At 47.3% G+C, this 25,011-nt stretch overlaps 1 protein-coding gene across 1 annotated transcript in view; it reads left to right on the top strand.

Moving 5' to 3' along the window:
• Positions 1–25,011, top strand: part of LOC146788754 (vomeronasal type-2 receptor 26-like) — a 789,631-nt gene that overhangs the window by 200,111 nt on the left and 564,509 nt on the right. The window lies entirely within an intron of this gene.

Raw genomic sequence — 25,011 nt, forward strand, 5'->3', positions numbered from 1 at the left:
TAGCTTGCAGGTGAGGTTTTTGTTTATTCCGCATAGAGTGCGTTGCCGTAGTCGAGTCTGCTGGTGACCGGGACGTGAGTGACGGTCTTTCTGTGTTTTAGGGGGATCCATTTGAAGGTCTTACATAGGAGGCAGAGGGTGTGGAAGCAAGAGGACGAGAAGGATTTGATCTGGTGGTCCATTTTGAGCTTGGAGTCCAGGATGATTCCAAGGTTGCGTGCGTGGTCCGTGGGGGTGGGAGGGCTTCCGAGAGCGGGGGGCCACCAGGTGTTGTTCCAGGCATCGGGGTTTGGGCACATGATGAGTACTTCTGTTTTGTTGGTGTTTAGTTGTAGGCAGCTGTTTTTCATCCATTTGGGGACTGCTTCCATGCCTCTTCAAAAGTTGTGTCTGGTGGTATTACGTTCGTTGGATAGGGAGAGGATGAGTTGGGTATCGTCTGCGTATGACACAATGTTGAGTCTATAGGTTCTGACGATGGGGGCGAGCTGAGCCATGTTGACATTGAAGAGCGTAGTGCTGAGGGAGGACCTCTGGGGGACTACGCAGGTGGATGGTGTAGGGTCGGAGAGGAAAGGGGGGAGTCTGTCCCACTGCATTCTGCCGAAGAGGAAGGAGCGGGTCCAGTCGAGGGACATGTCTTGGATCCCTGTATCGTGGAGTCTGCGTATTAGGGTGCAGTGAGAGACTGTGTCGAGCGCCGCTGAGAGGTCGAGGAGGATGAGGGTTTCTCCTTTGTCCAGGATGGGTGCGGATGTCATCTGTTGCAGCGAGGAGGGGATTTCCTTACTGTGGTTTTTTCTGAAGCCGGATTGGGAGAAGTTGAGGATGTTGTACTCTTCGATGAATGTGGTGATTTGGCCGTTAATGGCTTTCTCGATGACTTTTGCTGGGAACGGGAGCAGGGATATGGGTCTGTAGTTTTTGAGGTCGGTGGGGTCCACTGAGGGTTTCTTCAAGAGGGAGTTGACCTCGGCGTCTTTCCAGTTGTCGGGGAATGAGGCAGTTGCCAGGGAGCGGTTGATGGTGCTGCAGAGCATGGGTTCAATGGTGCTGGCAGCTTTGTTGAAAATGTGGTGGGACAGGGGTCCATGGGGGCCCCGGAGTAGATTGACTTCATCGTCTTCAGTGTGACTTTTCTGGTGAGGGCTGTCTAGTTATTGATCACTGGCTTCAAGGGGTCGGGGTGGTAGGTTGTCTTCGTCGCAGTTGTCGTAGATGCTCTTGATTTTTGGGTGGAAAAAGGTGCTGAGTTTCTCGCAGCGGTCTTTTGAGGGAGTGATGTCGGTGAACTCTCTGGTGGGTTGGGTGAACTCCTTTATGATGTTGAACAGTTCTTTGCTGTTGTGTGCGTGAGAGGAGATTCTGTCTTCAATCACTATTTTCCTAATTTTTCTGATGAGTTGGTGGTGGGCGTTGGTGGCGGCTCTGAAGTTGTTGTGGGTGTCTATGGATTTGGTGTTCCTCCAGGTCACTTTGAGCTGGCGGCAAGTGCGTCAGGACTGTTGAAGTTCGGTAGTAAACCATCTGGTTTTCTTGGCGTGGGTGTTGTTTTTTTTGAGAGGGGCTCCATCTGTGCAGGGCTCGGCCGGCGGTGTTGGGGTCATCCTTTTTCGCTATGGTTAGGGTGGAGTTGCTGAGTAATGAGGTTAGCTGGTTGTCAGTGATTCTGGTCCAGTTTCTTTGTGGGAGCAGGTGCCGATGATGGTGGGTGTTCTGAAGGTAAAGTGAACGCATCAATGGTCAGTCCATGGGAGTTCGGTGGTGTGGCTGAAGGTAATGGAATTTCTTGTTGTGAAGAGTAGGTCGAGGGTGTGTCCTGCTGACTGCATGGGTTCGGTCACGATCTGTCGGAGTCCAATGTTGTGGAGGTTGTCCAGGAGGGATGTGGTGCTGGGGTTCAGTTGAGTTCAGTGAAGGTGTTCCATCAGGTCTGTGGGCTCATTGGGGAGTGTGCTCAGATGGTGGGTGGATCTGTGGGTGATGGTGATTCCTCCTCCCAGGTGGGTGGGGCAGTCCTTCCTGGAGACCTTGTATCATTGGGGAATGGCGATGGCGAGGTCCAGTTCCGAGGTGGTGTTGGTCCATGTTTCGGTGAAGAACACTAAGTCAGGGGTGGTGCTGTCGAGGAGGTCCCAGATTTCAGTGGTGTGTTTGTGGAGGGATCAGACATTGAGGAGGATGCATTGCAGGGTCTTTGGTTCGGTTGTGGTCTTGCGGGTGGGTTGTGCCGGGTCCATGGTCTTGGTGGTGCTGCAGGTCTGCTGGCAGTGGTGACAGCTGAAGCGTCTGTGGGTGTCAGCTGGTGATGCTAGCTTGCAGTTGTAGTTCCATCCTGGGTTGAGAGCGTAGAGTGCCACTGGGTCATAGTGTCAGCATTGCGGAGGTCCAGGGTTCCTGCCACTGGTCGCGGTCGGGTCACGGACAGGCATGGTGCTGAGATGAGATGCTGCTACACTCGGGTATAAAACTGAGAGCCTAAACCGTGAGCTCATTGGTGTAAAGTGATGTGCTCTGGTCTTTGTAGCATACCTGTGCAATTAGTGTTATTAGGCGTTTATACCATACAGGGAGTGAAAAGCGAACTACTGACCTCTACCGTGCGTTTATACTATACAGGAAGTGAGAAGCGAAGTACTCACGCCTACCGGTGTGAAGACTCAGGGATCAAACCGAGCTGATTGCTGTAAAGTGATGGGCTCTGGGCATTGTTGCATAGTGGCTGCTGTAGTATAACTGTGTAAGAAGTGTTAGTATGCGTTTATACTATACAGTGAGTGTGAAGTGAACTACTCACCCCTACTGGTCTGAAGACTCGGGGATTAAACCGTGAGCTCATTGCTGTAAAGTGATGTGCTATGGGCGCTGTAGCATACCAGTGGAAGTAGTCTTAGTTTGAATTTATAGAATACAGGGTGTGGGAAGCAAACTACTCACCCCTACCGGTCACAAGACTCGTGGATGAAACCATGAGCTCATTGCTGTAAAGTCATGTGCTCTGTGTAGTATTCCAATGTAAGTCATAGTAGAATGTTAGTATGTAATGCTACTATAATGTAAGTATGTAATGTTAGAATGTAGGGCTGTCATGAGGGGAATCTTGAGGAGTTTGTACACAGTGCTGGAGAAGACGGTTGCCTTGCTGTCTGCTCCTGTTGGTGGCTGTTTAAGCTGTCTTCTTTTCCTGCAATAAATCTACTTATCGGATCCACTGCTGTCTTCCTCTTCACTACATAAATTTGGCGACGAGCGGGAGAAGGTAAAAAGAAGGGAGCACTCAGCAATATTTCTAGCTTCCTTGCGTTTCTGCTGAAGACCTGTTTTCTTCGTGAAGCTGTTTCTACTCATCCCAGGGTCGTCGGCTCATCGAACTATGTCATCCGACCTCTGGTAGGATTTAATTTTTTTGATTTTGGGATTTCTCTGCCTCTTCACTACACACTGGTTGCCGTACTATACATGTGCAAGTAGTGTTGGTATGCGTTAATACTAATTCTGTAGTTATGCAGTAGCCAATGCATCATGGCCTTATGGCGTGCCACCTCCCAGGCGCAGCTCATACAATGTCCTGGGGTGTGCATCCGCTGGACATTTATGTTTGCTATTACAGGGCGGGAGCAAGGCCACCACCCTGTGATAGCAAATCCTTGTTTACCTCGTTGTAGCGAGAGGAGGAAAACCTCGTATCTCTTCAATAAAGCGGATCCGGATGGTAACCATGGAAAAAAAATGAAGCGGGGTCTCACCCGTTCATTTAAATGAGCCCCGTGGTGAGCAATCTTATTATTATATTATGGGGTCTCTGCAGCACTGGGGACCTTAATCTCACATGTAAATTAGGCGCGGGAGGGCACAGAGACGTTTCGCAGCCTAGGGGATCGCCACCTCCCCGAGTATTGTTTACTAATTGTTTGGGGGGCTTCGAGGCCAACTCAAGTTCGGGGACCGCCACCCTCCGGAGCTTTACTTAAATATGCAGGGTGGGCCTCGCCAGTCCCTGAAGCCTCAGTGGCCCTAGGCAGTGCCTTATTGGTTCTGTAATCACACGGGCAGTACTTATGGTGTTGTATAGTGATACACTCATAGAACCCTCGCAGTTGTAGAATTACCCAGGCTTTATTTATGTAATATTCTGTTGGTTTATATTGTGTAGGTGCACCGCAAAATTACAAATGTTTCCCTCATAAACTCCTATCAAACGCCAATTTTCACAATAAACTACAGACAAGTGTTGTCAGAAAAAGAAGACCCATACACTCACTTATTTATTGATAAAAAAATAACCTTTATTAAAACAACACAAATAAATGGAAACACAACTTTATTCGAACAAACAACTGTATAACATGAAATAAGTGGGTGGGACTCCTCTAGAAGCATCGCACAAAACCTGCAAGATAAAAAAGAAATATAGGTATTTGTGCCATGTCCAAGAGAAAAAGAAAGGTAGTCAGAATGAAAGGAAGAAAGTGAGAATGGGACAGAGAGAGAGTGGGTGGAAGGGGGAAGAGGAGGGAGAGTCAAAAGAACAGAGGAGGAGGAGACAAAGCATCAGGCTACTGCACCCAGCCCTCACTGTGCACATCCCATCACCCATGTGTATGAAGTGCTGGGGTCTGCAAGAAAGAGTGCGTTCCAGCAAGTCCTTAAAATGAAACAGAGATTTGAATGAGGCCAGAGATTACATTATTATCTACGGCAACATCGCTTGCCTGCACCTGTGCACCCAGGCTGCTGCACCCCAGCCCCTTCCCACGCATTGTGCTCAATTGCCGCTCCTCCGCACCGAAGCTTTGAGGCTCACCTGCCACCATCGGTGTGTCCAACGACGTGCCGGTGCAAGCTCCAAGTCCAGGGTGCCTCTCTCAGGGTGGCACAGCAGGTCTCCGGTCGGGGACGGTGTCTTGAAATCATGACGGAAGGTGTCAGCCTGCCCAGGGCATCATTACAGGCACCTGATTCACCCATTATGGTGCCACTAACCCATTGTCTGAAAATAGAGAAATAATATAATGTTGGAAACGTCTTGAGGTAAATGAAGGTTTATTTCAAGCTTAATAGAGAACACCATTTGAGTGCATCCTTCCTTCTTGAAGTACGATCTACCAACTGGTAATCGTGGTTCAAATAGGAGTTTGAGTGCACAAGAATACACAAGGTTAAATAATAATATGTTATGTCAACGTTCACATACAAAGGAACAGAGCGCATGCTAGAAGCATAGTGTGTGCGTTTAAAGTAGTGGTGCAAGCCTGTGTGCATGTACACTAAGTAATCAGCTCACTACAGTGCCCCAAAAGCCAACACCATGTGTCTGTGGGGCAGTGCTGCCAGCTGGCTCAGACCACCAGTACGGTCCAGCAGGTCCCTACAATGAGACAGAGATGTGACTGAATGAGGTCAGAGATCACATCATTACGCAATGCAACATCACTTGTTTCACCTGCTCACCCAGGCTGATGCAACCCACCCTCCCACCACACCGTACTCAATTGCAGCCCATGTGCACCCAGGCCCCACTGCTCACCTGCTCTCATTGTTGTGTGTCCAACATAAAGGACAGCAGGGTTGCATGTTGTGTGTAGTAGGAGATATGTGTACACAGCTAAAAAGTTTTAAAAAAGCTCTCTAAGCATAAGAGGTGTCTCTCATCAAACGCTGTAGAGAGAATGACTAAAATGTGTGGGGTCCTCCAACTGTTACAATGGGAAATGTTATGAACCAATCAAATGCTTTTTTATAAGGTCACATAGCAATCGTGCACCGAGCGTGCAAGGAGGCTGCACTGGGCATGATTTGTGAAAATATATTTACCATAATATAAGTTTACTACTGTTAGAAAAATTTAAATGTTTAAAATATTTTAAATTATCACTTGATCTCATATACATTTTAAACTTATTTAGATATAGTTTTGAGACATAAAAAAAAATGAGGGAATGGTGTACCCGGTGTGACAACATACGTCTATGACGTAACACAGGGCCTGGCAGCGTGCACTTGTCGCATACGCAATGTGCAGCGGGTGCGACCCCATACGTACATGACGTAATGCGTGGCTTGGTACTGCATACCCGTCGCATACCAAAGTAGCAGCTGGCGCGACCTCAGACGTATATGATGTTATGTGGGACATGGTGCCACGAACCCGTCAGATACGAAATGCGCATCATTTACGAGTTTAGCAATATGGCGGATAGGATTCGCGTGCTGATGGAGCTTGGTACACTACTGGTATGGGACTCTAGTTTTCCCCCCCAAAAAATAAAATATATACATTTTTTTTTTTAAGATATAAAACATTACATAATTTTTAGTGTAAAAAAAAGGATAATGGAGTTCCAAAATATTTTTTAAAAAATAGAAAAAAATATAGGTTTTATAAATATTAAAATATGAAAATAACATTTAAAAAATGTTTGAAATTCACTGAAAACAACATAGGTTTTACAGACGTTACAGTTAGGAATTAGCAAATAAAAAACCTTTTAAATTCACAGAAAAAACCATAGGTTTTACAGATGTTATAGTTAGGAATTAGCATTTAAAAAACCTTAGAAATTCACAGCAAAAAACAGGTTTCAGGGACGTTATAGTTAGTTGGACATTAGATTCATATAAAACCAGAGAAATTTGCCCATTATAGTTAGTTGAGCTAACTATAACTCGTGCACCCACAATGCACTGCTGATGACATCACATATTACATCGCTCATGACATGGTTAGTGACTTCACTGATGATATTTCAAATGACATCACTGATGACATCACTGATGACATCATCCACATGATAATCTGATGCACATACTGATGCCCTCATATAAACTTTGATACACCCACTCTAAAATACAAACTTCTATTTTTGAAACCATACACACAACAATGCCAGATGCTACATTCGACCCACTATTTCCTAGGTCTATACACACATCCAGTCACCTATACGGGTGGGTGGCAAATTCCGTCCTGCTCACGGAACTTGCGAAATTTCTGCATTTTCGCGTTTCGCGTGGAACATGAAAATGTCAAAATTCCGTGATATGCAGCGGAACGAATTTCGGGGGGCATGAGGTATTTTAAAACCTCACCGGGAAGCACTTGCAGGAGCCCGAGTATCCACTGTTCTGCCTCCCTCCCTCCCTCCCTCTCTCCATCCCTCCCTCCCTCCTTCTCTCCATCCCTCCCTCCCTCCTTCTCTCACTTTCTTTCCATCTGTCTCCTCAATCTCGATCTTACTGACTTGCTGGCAAACTTCCTCCATTTGTTCCCTAGTTAAATGGATCCAAAATCGAATTAAACTCTGTTGCTGGAAAAGCAGTCTGTTTCTTTCATTTTTCTCTTTCAAAGTGCAGCATTTATTTATTTTTAGGTTTTTATAGAGCGCGTAGTCACCCTCGAGTATCCCAGTGCTGAAACCTCGGACTCCTAAGGAGGGGGCAAAGAGAAGCTGCTGACGAATCAGGGAAAAAGAAGGGTTTTGAGGGACTTCCTGAATCGTAGGAGGTTTGCTTCAGCTCTGAGACTCGGGGGGAGCGCGTTCCATTTTTTAGCTGTGTTGACTGAGAAGCGGCGGCCACCTTTGCGGGCCTTCTTCACCCTGGGGACAATGATAAGGTTTCCCTGTTCTGACCGGAGCGCTCTCGTCGGTCTGTATGGAGTGATCCAATTATTCAGAATAGGGGGGCCGGCGTTGTGCAGAACCTTGTGGGCCAGGCAAAGGGCTTTGAAAATGATTCTTTCCCTCACGGGGAGCCAATGAAGTTTCCTCAGAGCTGGTTTGGCTGATGTTCTTGCTGGGGTGTTCGTGAGTAGGCGAGCTGCGGCATTCTGGGTCTTTTGCAGTATTTGGAGAGTGGCTTCCGGTGCTCCGAGGTAAATGGCATTGCTATAGTCCAGCCTGGATAGAACTAAGCCTTGAATCAGCAGAAGACGGGACTGGGATGGTAGTAAAGGGAGCACCTTTCTGCATGATCTGAGTAGGCCATAGCAGATGCCAGCTGTTTTCCTAGCCTGTGTCCTGAAGGTGAGATCTGTCTCCAGCCATACTCCCAGACTCTTAACCTCTGTCTTGAGAGTAGGGGGTTCACCCATACAGGCGGGCCAGAGGTTGGAGGGAAGGCTCATAGTTTTGTGACCTAGGAGCAGGATCTCTGTTTTTGACCCGTTTAGTTTGAGGTCTGAGTCACTCATCCATTGATGGACGTTGGAGAGACAGTCTCGAAGATTGGAGGGCTCTAGCTTGGGGTGGGAGAGTGTCACCACCAGCTGAGTGTCGTCAGCATAGCTGACGATAGTGACTCCGAATGGTGAGACCAGCTCCTCCAGTGGGGCCATATACACGTTGAAAAGCGTGGGGCTCAGTGAAGAGCCCTGAGGCACTCCACACCGGAGGGGGATAGAGGGGGAGCGGCTTTCTCCTTCCCAGACTTGGAAGGAGCGTCGGGAGAGAAAGGATGTGAGCCATTTCAACGCGCTGTCTTTCACGCCGATGTTATCCAGGCGCTGGGCTAGGACCTGGTGGCTGACAGTGTCGAATGCCGCGCTTAGGTCTAGGAGGACCACTGCCACTGATCCTCCAGTGTCGATGATTTCTCTTGCCCTCTCTACGGCAGCAAGGAGGGCGGTGTCAGTGCCCTGGCCTGGTCTAAAGCCTGTCTGGGAGTTTTTAAGGAGATGGTTTGCTTCTAGGAAGTGAGATAGCTTTTTATTTGCAAGCTTCTCCGCGACCTTACCTATCCAAGGGAGGAGCGAGATGGGTCTGTAGTTGGATAGGTCCGCGGGGTCTAGCGAAGGCTTCTTAAGTAGTCCTTTGACGACAGCCTCCTTCCAGCTTTGTGGGACTTCTCCTTGGACAAGCGAGGTGTTAATAAGGACAGTAAGTTTAGCTATGATGGTCCGAGTGATGTCTTTAGCGAACCGTATGGGAACTGAGTCACTGGGGGCGCCACTCTTAGTAGTTGCTAGAGTTGCTGCCACTTCCTCTTCGGTGACTGGTCCGAATGACGCTAAATGAGGTGAATCGGGTTTATCAGGGGAGTTCCCTAACGAAGGGGGTGAATCCTTGGCTTTTTCTGAGGTGGCAGAATTGGTAGCAGGAAGGGAGGAAAGGATTTTTTTTATCTTATCGTCGAAAAAATTGGCCAGGTTGACACATTTTTCTACGGCTGCTTTAGGGTCCATGGGTATCTGCGGGGGGGCTGGAACATGGAGGAGCTCTTTGAGGATAGAGAAAGTCTCTTTGGCTGAGCAAGAGGAGTTCTTTATTTTTTCCTCATAGAAAGAGCTTTTTGCGTTATGGAGGGCTTGTTTATAAGCTTTCATGGCTGTTTGATAAGCGTTTTTCTCCATCGCCGATTTGTTTTTTCTCCATGTACGTTCTGTCTTTTTGCACTCCTTCCTTAACATGTTCAGGGGCGGAGTGTACCAAGGAGCATGGTTGATCCTTTTTACATGCTTAAGGGAGCTGGTTAGTGGGACAAGGCTGTCTAGGGGGTTGGTGAGCCAGCTGTTGAATTCTCTATCGGCGGTGTTAGGGTCGGTTGAGAGGGGGCCAGCGGATTCCCGTAGCTTCGCTTCCCATTCTTCTGGTATTAACTTGTGCCATCGTCTAGTTTGTATCCTAGTTTTCTGTTTGGGAACAGGGGTGGACTGGAGGGACCAGTACATAGGGACCAGTAAATGGTCAGTCCATGGGAGAGGAGTGGGGTCTTGGGTTTGGAGGTTCCTAATGTTGGTGAAGACTGGGTCTAGGAGCTGTCCTTTCTCGTGGGTGGCTTTAGAATTCAGAAGCAGGAGGTCAGCTGACATAAGGTCTGCTAGTAGGTTGGCGGCAGTGTTATCCGCCGGGTCTAGGAAGTGTAGGTTCAGGTCCCCTAAGAGGAGGAAGTTGGGGGTTTATATTGTTTTTAGAAGGATGTGGTCCATCAGGGTGCTTGAAAAATCTCCTAGCGAGCCTGGTGGTCGGTATACCAGCAGTCCCGATATTGAAGTGGTTGGGGAGATCTGGAGGGTGAAATTACAGTTTTCACAGTCCTTGACCGTGCCGCCGTCGATTCTACAGCTGAGATGATCTTTATAGAGTATGGCGAGCCCGCCACCTCTTCCGACCGGTCTGTTCAGGCAGCAGATTTGGTAGCCGGGGGGGTTGCATTGACCAAGTCAAAGTTGTTGTTGGGGGTCAGCCATGTTTCGGTCAGAAACAGGGCGTCTAGCGAGAGGGTTTGGGTGAGGAGGTTTATCTCGTGGGAGTGTTTTACGAGGGACCTGCAGTTCAGGAGGCCGAGTCGAAGCGTTTGGCTGAGTTCCGTGGCTTCAGGGGGGTCACAGAGGGTGCATCCTGTGAACGGGGTATCATCCTTAAGGATGAATTCACACTGAGGATGTTTTTTAGTGTTCCAGATTCGGAGTGTATCCGAGGTGTAGGATATGCGATTCTGTGAGTTGGGCATAGTGTCTGGGCCTGAGGCCGTCTGGGCCCGGACGGGCCCAGACGGGCTTGCCTTTGGCGCGCCTTCGGCGCGCTGACGGCGCGTCCGCTGCGCCCGTCCGCTGCGCGTCCGGTAATTGCACATCTTTTATGGGAAGGAAAAGGGGCGGGTGGGCGTCGCCTAGGAGTAGGCGTGGCCTCTCTCCCTCGCCGTCAATGGCGGCAAAATTGTTTGTTTCCAATTACTATGTTGCAGCGAAGGGATCGCTGTTTCGGCGTTTCTATCGCCCGCTCCAGTGGTGGCAGACGGGTGAGTGAGCTTAAAATACAGTTATTTAGCAAAATTGTGACACAGAATACAATTTTAAAAATTAGGTGGTCTCCCGGCTTCCGCCTCAGGAGATGACGAGGTTCTGGCTTCGTGGCGCTGAAGGCAGCGTTTTATACTCTGGTCGGCGGGTGGGCGTGGCCTAGGAGTAGGCGTGGCCTCTCTCCCTCGCCATCAATGGCGGCAAAATTGTTTGTTTCCAATTACTATGTTGCAGCGAAGCGATCGCTGTTCCGGAGTTTCTAGCGCCCGCTCCAGTGGTGGCAGACGGGTGAGTGAGCTTAAAATACAGTTATTTAGCAAAATTGTGACACAGAATACAATTTTAAAAATTAGGTGGTCTCCCGGCTTCCGCCTCAGGAGATGACGAGCATCTGGATGTAAATAGTAGAGAGTGGGAAACTCTCTACTTAAAAAAAAAAAACCTGTCGAATTCTGGATGAAATCCACGGTTTACTTTTTTTCGTTTCCCTATGTGTGATATTTGTCACATTTGCATTGTGCTTGGAGGTGACAGAATGTCTCAGTGTGATAGATACTTGCCGCTGACAAATGCAGTGATCCCAAGGTCACAAGTTTTACCCCTGCTGTCGGGGAGTGGAGCCATTTCTGCACTCCCAAGCAAACAATTACTACAGCTCTCGACTGTAGCTATTTGTAGTGCCTGAGAGTGAAACCGCTACAGCAGCCTGGGAGTCTGTGGAGCCACCATTAGTCCCTGGGTGTACAGCTATCACCAGGACTAGGGAGTGCAGTTGTTACCTGTGTCAGGGAGTCAATCTATCATGACTTGCAATCATCATTCGTGCCTGAAAGTGCAATTTCACTAAAGCCTAGAAGTGCAGCCATCACTAGTGCCTGAAAGTGTCAACGTCTGGGGATACCCGAGAGTTCAGTCCTCATCAGTGTCTGTGTGTCCAAATATCACTAGTGGCTAAGCGTGCCACCCTCACTAGTGCCTAGGAGTACAAACATCATTCGATACTCTTCAACTACAGTCAGCACCGAAACAGTGTACTAATGGGTTGTGAGTGCACTAATGGCTTGGAAGTGCACTGATGAAATGTAGTTTATTGGTGTCTGGCAGGGAGGTTTGTTATGTACGAATGCCTAGGAGACACTGTCAGTACTGGTACCCTGTAGTATGCTGACAACCTAGAGTTGCACTGACAGTTGTGCACCTGCTAGCTCTATGCAATCCACTAGCTGATGTGAAATACAAAAGTGTCTTGATGTGCTCTATTTTTCTGATAGTGCATAGTTGTGTTGAGGTGCTTTCGTGTGGAGCTCACATGATTGCCCCAACCATCTACTTGCTGAATGTCATTGCTCTCGCTACTGGATCGATGCTCGGGCTCTCTCAAATAGCCCGTTAGAGCGAGGTTCATCAACCCTCGGCAAATAAATAAAATAAATAAATAAATAAAGCAAGACACGGTGACCAGGTTGGTTTTATTCTCATGCAAACACAGAGCGCCACATTGCAGGTGATACTTTTGACGGGCGCAGCAAAATCTCTGCGAGCACGCAAAATTTTGCGTGCTTTAATTTTGCGTGCTTGTGTAGTTTCTTGCAGTTTCGCGTAATTTTGCAGAAGGCAACTTCGCAAATTCTGTCCATCCCTACATTTATACATGCAGTTACTCATCAATACAGTACTATAATATGCACTCATACACCTATACATACAGTCACACTCCACCACTCATCCATAGAGTTACTCCCACACCTAGTCAGTCATGCAAAGAATCAATCACATACCCATTTACTCATGAATACAGTTATACACACATTAACTCAGTTATTTATACACACACCACATCACTTATTTATGCAGATACTAACACATACTTACTGTCTTATACAATCACTGATACAAGCAGACACTCATTTATTCACCCACTCTTCAAAAAACTTACTCTCACGTATAGTCATTTATATATTGCAACACTCACATATACTGCCTTAAAACATATCTAGTTTCTCACACATATACCACTGAGACATTGATTCACTTACCAACACACCCATACACACACTAACTCACCCATACAGCCCTTCGGAGATGAACTTTTGAATCCATACAACCAGTGAATCACCCACTCAGACATCTATGCACAGAGTCACACATCCCCACACCTACCCACACAGACACAGCAATTAGCATTTAAAAAACCTTAGAAATTCACTGAAAAAACCATAGGTTTTAGGGAAAGTTATAGTTAGTTTGAATTTTCGCTTGTACAAAACAATAGAAATTTCCCCGTTATAGTTAGTTCAGCTAACTTTAACTCGCGCACCCGATATACACTGCTGATGATGTCACATATTACATCACACATGACTTGGTCAGTGACATCACTGATGACATCATCCAGTGACTGTGTGTTTCTGTAAAGTTTAAATATGTTTAATATATATAGGGAAAGGTGTATTGAAGAATGAGTGGGTGTATAAGTGTCTGAATGGATGACTTACTAGGTGCATGAATGACTCTATAAGTGAGTGATTAAACATATCTTACTGAATGCATGGGTTAGTGAGTAAACTGTGTGAATGTCTGTATCTGTCTATCTGTTGGTGTATAAGTGGCTGAATGGGTTTGCGAATAGCTACATGAGTATCTATATGGGTATTGATAGTTTGTCTGAGTATCTGTATGGGTGCCTGAGTATTTGTGTGGGTGGGGTGTGTGTTACTCTGTGCATAGATGTGTGAGTGGTTGATTCACTGGGTGCATGGTTTCAAGAGTGCGTCTATGATGGACTGTATGGGAGGGTGAGTATATGTATGGTGTGTTAGTGAGTGAATGTGTATCTCAGTGGTACGTGTGAGTAACTACATATGTGAAAGACAGTATATATGTGTGTTGGAGTATATAAATGGCTATAAGTGAGAGTGTGTGATTGTGAGAGTGGCTGTATGGATGAGTGTGTGCTTGTATCAGTGATAGTATAAGAGCATAATAATGTGCTAGTATTTGTATGAGTAATTGAGCTGGTGTGTGTATAACTGTATAGGTGAGTAAAAGGCAGTGTGATTAATTTGCATGACTGACTAGGTGTGTGAGTAGAATATATACACACGTATATATAAACATACATACATACATGCAGTCACCAGTAGGTAGTTATAGTTAGGATCTTGTTTCTATTCAAAAAGCGTTTATTATTTTCCCAATAACTTTGGCGACAGTTGACGAATCTTCGCGAAATATTTAAAATGTTGGTCCCGCTCCAGTCAGCTCCTATCCTGAAAGTTTCAGGGTGATTCGCCAAGCAGAGGACGAGAAAAAAGGGGGGTCCCAAAACGTGTTTTCTCCATGTTATTTCCCATAGGAAACTTTAGACACAACTACAGCCCGAACTGCTGAACGGAATTACACCAAATTTGGCAGAAAAGCTTGGTTCATAAACCGACCTTTTTTTTAAAAGGTATAAATCCGTTGAGTAGTTTTCGAGATATTAAAGGAAACAAATATTTATATATCTGGACGGGACCTAACTACACAAGCACAAGCTTGGCTCTAATTGGCTGCCAACACTTCAATCCAGGAAGTGTTGGCAGCCATTTTGGTGCAATGCTTAAGGTCTCACCTAGCGATGCAGCGCATGCACTGCACACTACACAAACACAACTGCACAACCCTAAACCCTAAAACACTACCCCAGCACAGCTCCCTTCAATGCCCGAACACCACTGAACTGCCCTAAACCCTGAAACAATACCCCCAGCATGACCCCGTACACTGCCCGAATGTCACTGCACTGCTCTAAACCATGAAACACTACCCCCAGCACGACCCCCTACACAGCCCGAACACCACTGCACTGCCCTAAAACCTGAAACACTACCCCCAGCATGACCCTCTATACTGCCCGAACACCACTGCATTGCCCTAAACCCTGAAACACCACCCCAGCATGACCCCCAACACTGCCCGAACACCACTGCACTGCCCTAAACCCTAAAACACCAATCCCAGCATGAACCACTACACTGCCCGAACACCACTGCACTGCCCTAAACCCTGAAACACCAACCCCCGCATGACCCCCTACACTGCCTGAACACCACTGCTCTGCCCAAAACACTGAAAAACCAGCCCCAGCATGACCCCCTACACTTCCCGAACACCACTGCACTGGCCTAAGCCCTGAAACACCAGCCCCAGCATGACCCCCTACACTGCCAAAACACAACTGCACTGCCCTAAACACTGAAACACCAGCCAGCATGACCCACTACACTGCCCGAACAACCCTGCACTGCCCTAAACCCTGAAACACCAGCCCCAGCACAATCCCCTACACTATCCAGAACACCACTGCACTGCCCTAAACCCTGAAACACCAGCCCCAGCATGACCTCCTACACTGCCCGAACACCACTGCTCTGCCCTAAACCCTGAAACACCAGCACAACCCCCTTCACTGCCTGAACACCACTGCTCTGCCCTAAACACTGAAACTCCCACCCCAGTACGATCCCCTACACTAACGAAACAATACCAAACTGCCCTAAACCGAGACACCACTGAACTCCCCTAAACACTGAAACACCAGCCCCAGCATTAACCCCTACACTGCCCGAACATGACTGCACTACACTAAACCCTGAAACACCAGCCCCAGCATGACCACCTACACTGTCCGAACACCACTGCACTTCCCTAAACCCTGAAACACCACCCGCAGCATGACCACCTAAACTGCCCGACCACCACTTCACTGCCCTAAAACCTGAAACACCTCACTCCCCTAAACAATGAAACACCAGCCACAGTAAGACCCCCTACACTCCCCGAACACCACTGCACTACCCTAAACCCTGAAACACCAGCCCCAGCATGACACCCCACACTGCTCGGACACCACTGCACTGACCTAAACACTGAAATACCAACCCCCGCATGACCCCCCACACTGCCCGAACACCACTGCACTGCCCTAAACCCTGAAACACAACCCCCAGCATCACCCCCTACAATTCCTGAACACCACTGCACTGCCCTAAACCCTGAAACACCACCCCCAACACAAGCCCCTACACTGCCTGAATACCACAGCACTGCCCTAATCCCTAAAACACCACCCCCAGCATGACACCCTCCACTACCCGAACACAACTGCACAACCCTAAACCTTAAATCACCACCTCCAGTATGACCCCCTAAACTGCCTGAACACCACTGCACTGTCCTAAACAATAAAACACCAACCCTAACACGACCCCTCACACTACCCAAACACCACTGCACTGCCATAAACCCTGAAGCACCACACCCAGCTCAACCCCCTACACTGCCCGAACACCAGTGCTCTGCCCTAAACCCTGAAACACCTCCCCCAGGAATATCCCCCAACACTGCCCAAAAACCACTGCCCTGCCCTAACCCTTGAAGTACTGGGTATTTTAGTCCCAGCGGTGCAGGGGCACACACCCTATGACTTCTGGGTTTCACCCTGTTCCGGACCTACAGAAACACAGAGTCTTCTGGGTGAAGTCAAAGATTCGTTTATTGGCTGCAGACCAATGACAGGTATCCTAGAAGTACAACAGCGTGTATGTTCTCAGGAGACTGCTGAAAATCATAGGAACAGGCTACATCTTAAATAGGCCTTTTCTGGCCCCAAGCATACATTCCTGAGTTTTATGAAACGGCAATATACAAGGATATGTTACAAAGAAAAGGCAGAGTCATGATGACCATCCCACATTCCAGTTCGGCCAGCCCACGATGATTTACACAACAAGGGTCAGATCCCACATTAGATTTACAGATCCCCCCAATAAACATGAGCATCTCCTGTTTTGGGAAGCAAGTCATAAAGCAGGAACAGCCAGGTGCGAAAGAGATTAGCCAGGGGCTTGTGTAGGATGAAAAGGGTTTTATGACGGGCCAAGCCCTGATACGAATCACAGGTGGAGAGAGGAAGGGGAGCTCGTGAGACCAGTTTGACCCGGGGCAGCAGAGCCAGCTGCCCAGGTCACAGAGAAGTCAGAGAGGAAGCCCATGTACTGTGAGGCCCGTATTTGCTCCATTATAGCCTATGTGAGGGCAATGACAAGATGGCCACTGCTTCCAAAATGGAACCCGCGTAGCGAAGCAAAATAACGTGTACGCAGTGCATTCATAGCTAGAACGATATATAAAGCACTCGTACGTGCCGCATTTACCATTTGCGGTTCGCTAATACCAAGATAGACAAAGGTAGGGCCCTGTTCCCTACGCGGTCCCGAATATTAAAGTACGACAGACCCTCCTTTTGCCCTTACATAGGCAATCACTATACTCATCTTAATCCGAGTCTAGGTCAATGTTCACAAAGTCATGGAGATGTTGCTGTAGCATCATCCTATTACTTAGCTCGTCCCTCGATACAGGTTTCCTTACACATAAGGTAGCACAGAGGCCACATATCGCAGGAGCACACTGTATGCATAGACAGAACAGGAAAAGAATGGCTAAGATCATTCCAATGACCATTAGAACTTTCCAACCCCAGGCAGATATCAATTCCCAGAACCACCCCACCAGTGACCAATCTCCCTTATCCACGTGTATGGATTCAGATATTTTATGGAGTTTGGAGATGGCTTGATACACTGTTGGAGCATTATCTGGTATGAAAATGTAGCAACTGGATTGGATAACCCTGCATACCCCACCGCGGTCTGCAAGAATAACGTCTAGGACCATGCGGTTCTGCAAAGTCATAAGGCGATCCGCTTGGAGCTCAGCTGTCAGATTACTAAGGGCACCAGCCGTTACATTGACAGTGGATTCAACCACACGAGTCAGCTGTCTCAGGTTCCTACTATTGACCATAGGTCCCCAAAACGGCAGGAAACCCAAGAAGAAATCTCCTGCTTCCTGACCGGCAGTGTCCTCCTTACTAATCACGCCTCTCACAACTCTGGTCTTGTGATAGTCGGAGGCAGCAGTGAATGTAGGCGGTAGCAGATTCGCAATATAACATGTGCCCGAGAAATCAGGGGGCAACCATGTATATGCTCGATCATTACAGACGAAATATGTACCCTTGGCAGTCAAAAACGCAGGGGAAAACTGTGACGGAAAAGTGTACGTTTCAGTACAGTCACTTCTTCCCAGTTGAGCTCTAGGATTCTGACCATTACCCTGTAAGCAGAACCGACCCATGTGGGGTACGACCCAGATTGGAGATGAGATTTTTCGCTGTCTTTCACCCAGACTAATACTATACCCCGTCGCGTTCCATCCTACATAAGGTCTCAGCTCTTCTTTGGGAATGGATGAGTATGCATCAATATCCCTACTCATATCGGCAATTCCTCTCACTAAGGCTTTATTATTTGTACCAGGTCTGATGGAACGCGGTTGGCGAGGGGAGTACGTATCTAGAGCATAGAGAAACATGGTCTGGAATGCCCATGACGATCCATTGTAACTATATGGCAGCACCAGGTAGGGAATACCCTTGTTAATGGTATGTGGCATTAACCCACACACCCAGCAATTGGTCGTGTTCACTACTAGTTGGTGCTGGTGCAAGAGCTGGATGAACGAGTTATTTACGAACTCTGATCGTCTGGTCTGTTCGTGTTCAGGCAAAGGGTGAAAAGAGTGAGAGGAGGCAGTAGAAAGAGGTATAGGCTGTTCAGTGGGTGCAATGGGCTTTTGAGCAGAGAAAAACACACATCCTACAATAAACATCATTATACTACACAGTGCAAAAAGGCACAAAAAGACAAAACATTTACTTTTTACAATTCTACACATCCTTGTTTGAAAGTTCATTTCTTCAATCGGTCTCTCCATCTTAAACAACTCCATCCTCTACTCGGGCCGCTCGCGGCGGATGAGTTTCTTCTGCTAAGGAGTACGCCTGTCAGTCCAGGGAAACGCCCTAGACCAACCAGAACCGTTGACCTAACGTCTTCGGCCTGTACCCCAAAGTCTTGGCACCGCGACCCTGCGGCAGAACCCGGATGGTGGTTCGAAAAACAAAAATCAAGAAAGTCCTTCAGATGGGAGAGCAAAAAATGTCAAAAAGGAAAGAGTAAGGAAAAATCTTTATTTGTCCATGGGCCTTGGTCTCAAATTATAACGGAGACGGCCAGGTGCCGTTTGGTCTTGAAACAAAAGTTCAGGCTCAGTGGTGTCCAGTCGATTCGATGGCGGCACAGCTTCCTGCAGAATATTGTCACTCTCGTGGACTGAAGCTGTGTCTTTTAGGCGTGCGTCACTGAATGGTACAAAACGAAGCACAGTGTCTGTCTCAGTGTCGGCGATACCCTCTTTGACCCACTGGTCATATGGCAGAGGCAAAGGGACTATTTTGCAGTGGGCACCATGAATCCAGTGCTTCCTCCCTTTTACTCGCACCGCTGATCTCGTTGACAGAAGCACAAGATGAGGGCCGATCCAGCGAGGTTCGTCGTTGCCCTTACGCTGGAAATTCCGGACCAGGACCCACGAGCCAGGGTTGATAGGGTGTCCAGGAGGTTCAGAAGCTTGGGGAAGAGTATCATGTACCTGTTGGTGCAAAACACGCAGTTTAACAGTCAAATCATACAGGTAATCGAGCAGTACTGGATGCTCTATTTCACTGAACTTCGTAGGCCTTGGCACACCCCATACGTTGGCCGGGCGGCCAAAGACTACTTCATAAGGACTAAGTCCCACTCGTGAGTGTATCGTCATTCTGGTGGACAGGAGTGCTAAAGGCAGAGCGTCAGGCCATTTAAGACCGGTGCTCGCCTGGATTTTGGCCAGCTTGAGCTTTAAGGCTCCATTGTAGCGTTCAACTAGTCCAGCTGATTGGGGGTGATTTGCAGCGTGGAATTTCTGCCTTATGCCTAAACCTTCACATACATTCTTCATCACTTTACCCACAAACTCACTTCCATTATCACACCATACCATTCTCGACATTCCAAACCTGGGGAAAAATTCCTTCACAAGGGCTTTGGCTGTGGATAGGGCAGTGTTATCTTTCAGAGGATAAGCCTCTACCCATTTGGAGAAAGCACAAACAACCACCAGTACATATTTTAGGTTGCTGCATCTGTCCATGTGAATAAAGTCCAGCTGCAAAACTTCGAATGGACATGATGGGGGTGCAAAGTGACCGGCTGGAGTTGGGGTTCCCCTACCAGGGTTGTACTTCAAGCATACCATACAATTCTTGACCACATTCTCTGCACACTTGGGAATCCCAGCATTCTGCCATACTGGAGCCAACAACTTACAGATACCTTTCGTACTAATATGTGCCATTCCATGTGCCATAGTAACCACTGGAAGCACATATGCATCAGGCAACAACCATCGCTTATGTTCTGTCAGATCAATCCAACAACCATTCTCATCCAACTTACCCATACTCTCTCTCCACTTGCTTAACTCTTCTTCTGTAGCTTCAGCCTGAAGCGACTTCACACTCTCTATTGTGTTCTCGCACATTCCCACATCATTAACCCATCTTGCGGGGCCTGCAACGTACATTCTAGTCTTCACATTCTGTGCTGTCTCTTTCGCGGTCTCATCAGCAAACGCATTCCCACGTCCAACATCATCTGTGACTTTCCTGTGCGCACTGCATTTCATGATCGCAACTTGCAACGGTAGGGTCAGTGACTCAAGGAGATCATTCACCAACTTGCCATTCTGGATTTTAGCTCCATGTGACGTCAGGAACCCACGCTCTTTCCACAGTCGCCCGAAATTATGAGCCACGCCAAAGGCGTACTGGCTATCTGTGTATATATTCACTCTCATTCCTTCAGACAACACGCATGCTCTCGTGAGGGCAATTAATTCTGCTGCTTGGGCCGAATTATGTGGCACTCGTGCAGTTTCCACGACCGTGTGTAAAGTCGTGATAGCATATGCAGCAGTCGTGTCACCATTAGGGAGTTTGAAGCATGAACCATCCACCCATAAAGTACCATCACACTCAGTCAGGGGAGTATCTTTCAGATCCACTCTCCCTTTCGTTTCTTCTTCCGTTCTGAACAGGCAGTCATGCTGCTCAATCTCATCTGAGTCTGCTGGAATCGGCAATAACGTGGCTGGATTCAGCGTATTGCATCTTTTTATGTGTATATGATTCGCTAACAGTGTGAGTTCATACCCTGATAATCGCGCACTAGTCAAGTGTTGTGTCTTGGTCCTATTTAATAATGTGTCTACAGCATGTGGAACCATAACGATCAATGTGTTGTCCATTACCAGACCAGCAGATTGTCGGATAGACATTGCTGCAGCAGCTGTCGCTCTCAGACAGCTTGGCAAAGCCCTCGCTACAGGGTCCAAGGTGGATGAAAAATATGCGCATGGGCGCGGTCTGTCGCCAAAAGGCTGTGTTAACACTGACAACGCACATCCATCTTTCTCGTGAACATACAATGTAAAAGGCTTGCTATAGTCAGGAGTGCCCAACACAGGTGCTGAACACAACGCATTGCGCAATTCCACAAAACTTTTCTGGCACTCTTCAGACCATGGGATAGGATTCGGTGTGTCTTTGCATGTTAATGCTAATAAAGGTTTTGCCAACAAAGAAAAACTTGGGATCCAATGCCTACAGTATGAAGTAATGCCCAAGAAAGCACGCACTTCTCTCTGTGTTCTTGGCACACTCAACTGTGCGATGGCTTGAATTCTTTCTGGGGTCAGTCTCCTTCCCTCCTTCGATAAGAGATGACCTAAGTAGGTCACTTCTTGTCGACAATATTGCAGCTTAGAGAGAGACACTTTGTGATGGTAAGCGGATAAATGGCGCAACAATGACAATGTGGCTTCTTTACAGATCTTCTCAGTATCCGCGGCGATTAGTAAATCATCCACGTACTGAATCAGGATAGCTCCACTAGGTAAAACAAGTGCATCAAGCTGCGCTTTCAAAGCTTGACTGTATATGGATGGACTCTCGCAGTAGCCCTGGGGAGCGCGTTTGAAGCGGAAGCTTCGGCCTCCCAGACTAAAACCAAAAATGTCTCTGCTCTCTTCTGCAATTGGGATGCTAAAGAAAGCATTCTTTAAATCTATCACTGAGAACCATGCAGCAGAAGCTGGAATCATCGTTAACAAGGCAGTTATATCAGGGACAACCGGAAACTGTGGCACAACAATCTTATTAACCTCTCTAAGATCAATCACAAATCTGTAAACAGGTGGCTGTGAAGGGTCCGTTCGTTTTAAGACAGGTAAAATCGGACTATTGCAAATGTTGCCTCTTGTCTCTTCAATCACACCCTTATTAATCAAGTCGCTGACAATGTCTAACAATGCTTTCTGGCCTTCATTAGAGATTTTGTACTGGGGAATACGTGGCAGTCTGACATTAGCCTTTAAAGTCACCACGTATGGCGGTATCTCCAAGAGGCCCACATCATTGGGACCAGTAGCCCAAAGGGCATCCGGAAGGGATGACAATTCAGGTGGCATTGTATTTTTAGACAAGTACATTGGGGAAATCACTTTCTTGCCTAATGTAAGTTGTACTCCTGAAGGAGAACAATACAGTGTAGCGTGCAATCTTTTCAACAAATCTAATCCCAGCAAATTCTCACCACAACCTGTTGTTAGGATCAGGGGTGCTTTCAGTTCGCAAGGTCCAACAGAAAGTGACATGGGACTAGAAATCGGGTTCCTAACTGGGGCGCCAGAAAAACCTACTGAAACATTTATATCGCCAGACAAAGGTGCGCCAGGGAGTTTGGAATGCATTATTGAACTCTTTGCAGCACCAGTGTCTAGCAGGAAAGGCTCCGTTACATTTGCTGTAGTCACATCAACATACGGTCCACTCTGATCCACTGGCACCGAAACAACTCCCTCTCTCTGTCTATGGCTGTCCTAGTAATCATTATTTTCTGCATCGCCATCCTCCACATAATAATCATTATTGTAATACTGGGCCGTATTACTAGTCGCGTTAGCTTGCTGATCAAAACTATTAATGGCGCTTTGGGGCGGAAGAGGACGCGCGTTTTGGGGAACACTTCCACGCCCTCTGCCTCTAGGAGCTTGCTGACCACCTCTACCTCTGGCGCCATACGCATTACCGTTCCGTTGCATTAATTTAGGGCAACTATATTTAAAATGACCTTCCTCTTTGCAGTATGAACATTGGTTGGGACCTACAGGGACACGTGGTTGATAATACCCATTTATTTGCTGATTAGTCTGAAACTGTTGGGGTTGGTGATAAACACCTTGGGGTTGCCTATAATTATTCTGACCTCCACGTGGTGGATAGGCCTGCTGTAAAAGGACCTTTGTCTTTAATTCCTTCGTTTTCTTTTCTGTCCTATCTTTCTCGTCTTTATCTCTGTTTTCATAATACTGTGCAGTAGCCAGTATTTGCGCTGAAGAAGAAACATCCCAAGAACTCTCTGAGTCTTTCAACTTTTTACACAGGTCAGGAAGTAAATTCTGCACAAACTTATCCACAAACAGCCGTTGGCCACCCTCAGTACTCATATCCTGCCCACTGTGGTCAATAAACGTTTCCTCAAACCTAGTAAAGAAGTCTGACACTGTCTCATCTTTCTTCTGCTTACATGCAGATAACTTGTCCCAATTTACGCGCATCGCAGGCATTAGTGTCTTCATATACGTGATTATTCTACCAGGCAATTCAGCTACTAAAGGCTCAGGTTTCGCGCCACCAGTTTGTCTTGCATCAGCAGCAATAATGTTAGCCCATGTATCCCCTAGTTCTGCATCGTGATCTGCATTACGAATTGACCCCCATAGAGGCTGTGGAACAACATTACCAAACAACATGTCTATATCGGCCAGGTTCATAACGCATGACCCTGCCGTCTGTGACAACTCTTTATAATAACCTGCTGGGTTTTTACGGGGATCAGGCAATGTCTGTTTAAGTGCTAACACCTCAGAGCGCTTCCATGGAACATGCACCCAGACACGTTGGAAATGCGCTGGCACAGCGGGGTTATTGCCGACAGCTGCAACTGCTTCCTTCCATACCGGGGGAACTTCTCTCATGGGATATTGTCGCGCTTTTACCTTTTTCCCCGCAAGGACATCTTGCTCAAACAATGACTGATGACAATCATCATTCCTAAAGGAAAATACGACCGCAACTGCTTTATCTATATCGCGGTCCACAATTACACCAGTTCCGAAATCAAACCTCACTCTACACAATTCCTGCGGGCTCGGATTTTTACCACTATCCTCCAATTCCTCACAGAGAAATTCGCACATTTTCTCAAACACATATCTCTGTTTTGGGGCATCCCACTGATGGAAGACATTGACAACTGATTCCACATCATACAATGAAGGGAAAACAATCCATCTACGCGCCATGCTATCTATTACCCTTTTCTCATCAGGGTTAGGCAACTGACTACGCAATTGCTTACGCCGTAAACCAGGAGTCGCACCAGATGACTCAAAGAGAGGCGGCATTAATGTAGTAACCACATTAGCTAAACGCTGTCGCGCTGAAGGAGAAGCTGAAGCGGAAACAGGGGGAAAAACAGAGGGAAGAAAAGAGGATGTAGAAACGGGTACTGGAGTGGTGCAAGGAAGAGTGTTAGGGGAGGCAGCTGCTGGATTAGGCAAAGTCGCAGGAAGTGCGGGGGCAGTTGGAAGCACAACTGGCAGCCCTTGAGAGGGTTGCGTTACATGGATAGGAGCCGGCTGCACAGCAGCTGGCGGTAACGGCAAGGCTTGTATTATATCAACTGGAGGTGGCATATTCACAAGCTGGGGAGGTGCTGTGGCATTTTGAGCATACGGAGGTGGTGAACTCAACAAATGTGACATCAGGGGATCTTTTTCCTTTTCTTCTAACTCATTCTGCTTAGAATGTGGTAAAGCTGGGTAACATTTGTCAATCCCTAACTTACGCTGCCTGTGCATTTGCTCGCTCATCTGCTCCTCCTCATTGTCTTTAAATTGTACAGCTGCTTGCATTACTGACATACCTCTCTCTCTTTTATTCTTCTTCGCTAGCTTAATTTCCTTCTGTTTGGCTTCCTTTCGCCATAAGCGGAAAGAGTCAAACATCGCCGGCCGGGCTTTCTTCTTAAACAATTTAATTTCCAAATTATCTAAAATATCGGTATCAAAACTACCATTTTGGGGCCATTTTAAAACACCGTCTTTCCTGGTGTAGTGGATCCACACCTCATTATATGCAATTGGGCCTACGCCATGTTTTACATAGAGCTCATAAGTTGGAGTTCCAACCGGAGGAACCGGACATGATTCTTCCAGCTGGAAAC

This window comes from Triturus cristatus, chromosome 10, assembly GCF_964204655.1.
Source record: "Triturus cristatus chromosome 10, aTriCri1.1, whole genome shotgun sequence".
Lineage (NCBI taxonomy): Eukaryota > Metazoa > Chordata > Amphibia > Caudata > Salamandridae > Triturus > Triturus cristatus.